Consider the following 6,000-nt stretch of genomic DNA (forward strand, 5'->3'; position numbering starts at 1 on the left):
GATTATGTTTTAAAATTATTATGCTATTGCAGTGCATTTTATTTATTTAATAGTTTTATAATTTTATCAGGGCTTCTGTCACTGGGAAAATAGAGTAAAATTTAAGTTATATTGAGTAAGAGTTAAACACCTATCACTCAAATGGTCGCTATTATGTTTTCCATTAAAAAAATCAATCAAAGAAAAAGCATCAAGCAAATGTTAAAATAATTTATTTTATGACACAAATAGGTAAGAGATAATTTGTTTCAGAAACTATACTATGGGGTACAAGTACTTAGCAACATTAAATTAAGTTGGAGGAATAGATAGAATTGCATGAGACAAGATAATAATTCCTTTCTTCAGGAAATATCCAAAGGATAAAACTTTTTTTTGTCCAATTACCCATTGCAGACATTTTACACTATAATTTAAAAACCACATCAGAAACAGGATGTAAGATTAAAAGGATTTCTGTGATTTGAAACATCAGCTCTCCCATCCTTATCATTATGATCTTTGATTTTTCCACAACAGAAATTTCTTTTGGGTTCACCGTTTACCTGTTTGACATACATAATACTTTTTTGGGTTTTTTGTGCCAAGAAACAGCTTGCTCAAGTTAGCATGGAAATGTACAGAGCTATGCTCAACAAAAGTTTATTTTTAGTTCTGAAAAACCACTTCAGATGTTCAGTCCCAGAACTAGTTCACAGCACAGATATTTTTACTTTCACCTTTGCATTGGCATACCTTCCCAGAGATTAGTTCTGATAGTGTGGTGTTAGAGGCAAGATTTTACAATAGGGGAAAAAACCCAAACCAGAAATGCAAGAGAAAACCAAACAATTCTTATGAGGCACTTAATTTCACACTTTGGACTGGAAATACTTCATAGTAAATATGCAGAAAGTAGCATTCTGCTAGCTGCACAATTGCTTTTAATACAGGGTTTAATAGATGAGCTTATAGTAGGAAAATTTCTGCTTATAGAAATTGTGACATTAAAGACAACCCAAAAAATGCTTGCTTGTCTTTACTGAAACTTCATTGGTGTTGCATTATTATCTCATACATATTAACTGCTAGTCATTATTGTGGTCTGTGGAGTTGCCATTTAACCTGAGACTGACCTTGCTCCTTGCTAATTGCACTGCCCTTAATGAGACCTACTCACAGAGGTGATGTGCACACGTAGCTGGGTTCTGGACAATTCCAAATTTCTGCTTCCTTTCACTACAGGGACACATACACAGCACAATGAATGAGGGAATCCATGAAGGGCTCCAAAATAAAGGGATGAGCTGGTGGGGTCTCAAGGGCAGTTCAAAAATGGTTGTTAACAACAAGAACCTAACCTTGATCTTGGAAATATCACTGGCATAAGTCTAAACAAGCAACAAAGAGCAAAAAACACGGGCAGAGAGATGATTTATGCCACAGCTAGGAATATGTGGGGCAATGACAAGGATACATTCTCTCTCCCAAATCCTGGCTGTACCTAACCTGTCAGTACCAGCTGCAGCTACTGTGAAAATAGCAATAATGCCTTGCTGTTAAATTAAGCAGATGTTCTGATGGCATCCAATGAATTAATTTTCTATAACTAAAAAGATAAAAATGCCTTTGCTGATAGTATCTGACATAAATAAGAGCACAGAAAGGCACTTTCTGCAGGAGAACCCTCACAAACATTTGCCTTTATTCTGCAGGGCTCCCTGTGGTTTTAGTGGCGCTAACAAAATAGGACCTTAATTTTAGAGGTTGGTCAGCTGTAGCAAATAAACGTCAAAGGCAATGAAATGAGCTTACACAAAACACACAAGGCCTTTAGAAAAAGCTAGAGGAACATAAAAAGATCAGAAACATATCTCCTCAAACGTGTATCCAGAATCATCCGGTTCTGACTGATGTTTTCATACTAGAATGGTAGCAATAGCTCAGATTTTCTTCACAGCAAGAAGCATTCAGTTATTTGAGGCAGTTAAGAAAAATCACAGATCACACCAGCACTCCAAGCATGACTGGTGAACAAGATAGCAGATTGCAATATTGCTTCTCCGCTTGCTTCTTGTAGCACTGCACATAAAAGTCTGTAGAAAAAATGTTATGCTTCAGAATGGAATTTTCTCCATTCATCATCTGATTATTTTATAATTTTATTAATTACAGCTCATCTCAATTCAGTGCCTCATTAGATGAACAGACAATTTGGTGTTATTGACAAATGATTGTGTGATACATATGAATAATCAATTACAGTAATACTCCATGAAATGACAGTGAAGTGAAATGGATTGAAAATACCACCCTGGGCTCCTGCAAACTGTTCCTTTTGAATGTCAGCCATGAAAGACAACCCAGCATGGGACAGACAGACATGTGGCACACACTTTAAACTTCCTGTGTATGAACCAGTCCCCAGGTGATTCTATCTACACTGCTTTTGGATTACATCCTTTAAATGGCAGATAGCGTTGCCTGACAGGAACTTCCCACTTCAAGGATTTAGCTAACAAGCCTCCAGAAAAATATCCATTTTACTGTATCCCTTTTATTAATTCATTTACTAGCAATTCACTTAATATACCTATAAATTACTATTGATCACTACTAGCACTGTTGAATTAATAAAATACTGGATACAAACTAATCAGACTTTGTCTTTAAAGGAAGAACTTGCTGTTCATTCTATGTGACAACACTTGCTTCAAATTTGTAATTGGAGGAGCTACTCCAATTTGTGACTTCAGTGTCCAGTAAAATCCTGGAAAATATTATTTTGGAAAATATTGAAAAACATTTGTAGGACAAGGCAGTCATTGGGCACAGCCAGAATGGCTTCATGATGGGGAAGTCTTGCTTGTGATGAAGGTGACGATCATCTAGGTGATGAAGGGAAGTTAGTTGATGTAACCTTTTGGATTTAACAAAACTTTTGATATTGCCTCTCACAGGATCCTTCTGGACAGTATTCAGCTGGATAAAGACATCATGTGATGGGTGAGCAACTGGCTCAGGGGTCAGGCACAAAGAGTCAGAGTGAATGGGGAGACATCAGGCTGGCAACTTGTCACTAGTGGGGTACTGCAGGGCTCCACCCTAAGCTCAGTTCTCTTGAACATGGTAATTAACTACTTGGACACAGGACCCAAAGAAATACTAAGTAAGTTTGTTGAGGACACTAAACTGGGAGGAGCTGTTAACTCCCTTGAGGACAGAGAGGCCCTGCAGAGAGAGACTGAAAAATTAGAGAGATGGGCAGTCACCAACTGTATGAAGCTTAAGGGCAAGTGCTGGATTCTGCACGTGGGATGGGGCAACCCTGGTTGTGTGTGTAGACAATGAAAGGTAGATTGAAATGCTGGAAAGCAGTGCTGTAGAGAGGGATGTGGGGATCCTGGTCGATGAAGTTGAACACAAGTCACTGTGCCTTGGCAGCCAGGAGGGCCAATCCTGTCCTAGGGGGCATCAGGCACAGCATCACCTGCCAGGAAAGGGAGGGGATTGCCCTGCTCTGCTCTGCCCTGGGGCAGCCTCACCTTGAGTGCTGGGGGCAGTTTGGAGCACCACAGTATAAAAAACTTGTTATTAGAGAGTGCCCAAAGGAGGGCCATGAGGATGGAGAAGGGCCTTGAGGAAAAGTCATGTGAGTAGTGGCTGAGGTCACTTGGTCTGCTCAGCCTGGAAAAGAGGAAACTGAGAGGGAACCTCATTGCAGCAAGAACTTCCTTGTGAGGGGAAGAGGAGGAGGGGGCACTGATCTCCTCTTTCTGGTGACCAGTGACAGGACCCAATGGAAGGGCTGAAGCTGAAGGAGAGGTTAAGTTTGGATACCAAGAAAAGTTTCTTCATGGACAGGGTGGCTGGGTACTGGAACAGCTTCCCAGGGAAGGGGTCACAGCACCAGCCTGACAGAGCTCAGGAAGGGTTTGGACAATGCTCATGGTAGTACTCTTGGGGTATCCTGTGCAGAGCCCAGAGTTGGACTCGATGATCTTTGTGGGTCCCTTCCAGTGTGAAATATTCTGTGATTCTGTAATGATTTATATCCCATGGCCCACATAGCTCATTCTGTGCCAAGGCAGGGGATGATTTATTTTACAGGGAACTGGGAAAATGCATGGTTTGATATGGATGCACTTTGCAAATGCTTGCCAAACAAAATAATATTAATAATGGAAAGGGAAAATACTCATAATTTATTAAATCCTGACATACCATTTTCAAGAAGGCTTAGTCCTAGGAATGCCATTATATTAAATATAGATATTGATGCTTATGCATATTAAATTATAAATTAATAAATATATCATTTCAAAAGCTACAACTTCTTCCTTTCTTTCTCTGCAAAGTCTTCTGAGGAGTTTGGATCCCAGTAAGGAACTATGAGGTTATTTTAAGAATCTTTTTTAGATATCAGAAAGAAGTAATTTTAAAGGAAAGAATGCATGCATGCATGCAGTGGATTCTCCTCTGACAATAAATCAGAAAGAACTACAGTGGAAAGCCAGCATAGATGAGGGGGAAGATCAGGCACTTGAAATCAGTCAGACGACTTCCAGAAATGTTAAGACTGGAAGAAGACAAATAGGCATATCACTATTTTATGCCACTGAATCTGTGATTAATAGTGACTGAAATAATTTTTATTACTACTTGTCTGCATTACAGTAGTGCCTTGAGGCATTGTACAACATATAGCAAGATAATATTTTTTGCCCCAGCCACATCCTATCTAAACAAAAGGCCCTTGGCACAACAGAAAGCCTCCTTATTGCCCTCTGTCACAGAGAAATGGAAGAAAAGGGAGGAAATAATCTGCCAAATTTGCAATGGAGACCTGGGGAAGGGACACTTGCCTCTGTCTGCTGAGTATTGTGTTTAGCTACAGAGCGCCACGTGCGATGTGCAGGCTTGGGCTGTGCACAGAGCTGTGCCCCAGCCAGGGCCCTGTGCACTCAACCAACAGCAGTCCTGCTACTGCTTGGTAAGAGGTGAAAGAATTCCATTGATTGAACTCCTGCAGCAGGAACTGGCAGAAAGACCATATTAAAAGAGAGCACAATGGCTGTGTGCAGGTATGAGGTACACATGGACAAGGCTACCTGGTCTATTTCATACAGGTTTGGTTTTTATTTTCATCTGAGAAATGAAAACTGTTGAAAGAATAAATGCTGTCCTATCTTTTCAACTGGAATCTCCTTTCAGACAAAATAATTTATTCCAATTGTCAAAGCTCATCAGACTCTCAGTGTGAGTCTTGCATAAATGGCTTTATTCCTGGGTTTATTCCTGGCTGTTTCATTTGTACACTCCATGAAATTTTTTTTCCACCTATTTAATTTCATCAAAACTTTCTTAACAGACACTAGCAAAATTGCTGCAAGAGCACTGTAATGTAAAATACACTATCTCTTCCTTATGTTCCTGTGGGAAAAAATAGGGTAAACCACAATATATTTTAATAATTAGTATGCTAGAAAAATATACATTTTAAAATGCTGTTCCTGAAATAGGAAGAATATGGAGGCAGAGGACAAATAAGGCAATAAAGCCATATTTATAATGAAGTACTGCCAGATTAGATATGCACTTGCTGTTTAAAATCTCCCATGGTAAAATTTGTAACATTTGCCATTCTACCCATAGTGGTGTAGAATACTCCCATGAATTTTCAGAGCCTGGGAATATTATTATGGCACCAGCACTGTTATTTTTCTCAAGAAAGTGCTTCTCTGTTGCAAGAGAACTCATCAAGAGTTGAATGTGATGAACAAGTCATTGCAATGGCACAGGGCTTGGGAAAAAGCTGTGTTTTCCTCTGGCAGGTTTGCCTTGAATGCAGCTTTGAATACAGGGCAGGTCCTGTGCAGGGAGGGATCTTGTCCTTGTCCAGCCTTGTGTGGGGCAGCCAAAATGACTTCAGCTGCAGCATATCCTCCAAAATCTCCTTGGCTGAAAGACCACAGCAAGATAAGAGCTGTTAAGTCCAGAGAAAATTAACAAGGCCATTGT

Source organism: Melozone crissalis, unplaced genomic scaffold, assembly GCF_028551555.1.
Source record: "Melozone crissalis strain CALT ecotype California unplaced genomic scaffold, PUWL_Pcris_2 ptg000006l_1, whole genome shotgun sequence".
Classification (NCBI taxonomy): domain Eukaryota; kingdom Metazoa; phylum Chordata; class Aves; order Passeriformes; family Passerellidae; genus Melozone; species Melozone crissalis.